General features: G+C 36.0%; 1 pseudogene; it reads left to right on the forward strand.

Moving 5' to 3' along the window:
• The first annotated feature begins 262 nt into the window (after positions 1–262).
• LOC111730022 lies at positions 263–381 on the forward strand (annotated as a pseudogene).
• The last annotated feature ends 943 nt before the right edge of the window (positions 382–1,324 follow it).

A 1,324-nucleotide genomic window follows, 5' to 3' on the forward strand; every position in this document is an offset into this window, starting at 1 on the left:
CTGGAGCTAAGTTAGAGGTCAGGAAAGGGCTGGGTCTGTCCAGGTAAAAAATAGGTTTGTCGAGTGCCCAGTCTCACATTACCTTAAGGGCCAGAGAGAAAATGCTGTCTTGCCAAAAGGTAGCTGTAAGGAATTATGATGACTAACCATCCTGGGGTTCCTGGAGCTGTATGTTCCTGGGGTGAGGCACTTTCAGTTTTAAAACTAGGAACTGAGTCCTGGGGAAACTGGGGTGAGTTGGTTACCTATGAAAAGATTCTATGTTTACGGCCATGCTACCCTGAACACACCCGATCCCTTCTGATCTCGGAAGCTAAGCAGGGTCGGGCCTTGTGAGTACTTGGATGGGAGACCACCTAGGAAAACCTGGTGCTGAAGGTGGGGGTGGGGGAGAAAGAAAAGATTCTAATAGGATCTTTGGTTCTTGAGTGGTCTCAGAAGAAGTAACTTCAGCCTAAAGCAAATAAAACGGCATGATTAACTTACCATAATCTTAATAAAAGGACTACTACAATTTACTTTATGTTTTTAAGAAATTAAATAATTTATGTTTTTATTAAATTAAAAATCATTAAAGTGACTGAATGTTCCAGCTTGCTTGGGACAACCTCGGTTTTGCCTGCTGTACCACATTATTCATAGTGGCCTCTTCATTCTCAAAAGTGTTCTATCTGTATGATATATTTTATGGTCACCCTATCTTTAATAAAATGGCCTTTCTAATTCTTAAACAAGAATACTATTTCGTGAATCTTGGCAAGGCAGGTTTAATCTGTATATCAAAATGTTTGACAGTATTCCTTTCAAGATGATTCAATATTTATTACTTTTAATAAATAAAATTTAAAAAATTAAAAAATTTTCTATTTGAAAGTACTTTACCATAGTTCCACCTCTGAAATCAGAATTTATTACACACACACACACACACACACACACATACACACACACATACATATTCCCTCTTAATATCACTCTTAGTATAAAATAGAAATATTTATTATCATAGAATAAATATAGAAACTATTTATGTGTGGTATCTAAATAAATTGTACCCCAAATAAACCTCTTCTCAGATTACAGACATAAATTTGAATACTTTTCACATTTACTTATACCAAAATTGAATGTTCATCCCCACCTTTCATCCACATTTAAGATCACCCACCCTTGCTTGGTTTTCATTTCAATGAATGTTGTTGGCCACTAGAGGGAGAAACAAGAAAAGCTTTAAAAATTTGGACAAATCTGAGAGGTTAAGTGCCAGTAGTAAAAATACTAATCGTAGTGAAATATTCAAGGAAGGTACTAACAGACGCTGTCA

This window comes from Pteropus vampyrus, unplaced genomic scaffold (genome assembly GCF_000151845.1).
Source record: "Pteropus vampyrus isolate Shadow unplaced genomic scaffold, Pvam_2.0 Scaffold297, whole genome shotgun sequence".
Taxonomy (NCBI): domain Eukaryota; kingdom Metazoa; phylum Chordata; class Mammalia; order Chiroptera; family Pteropodidae; genus Pteropus; species Pteropus vampyrus.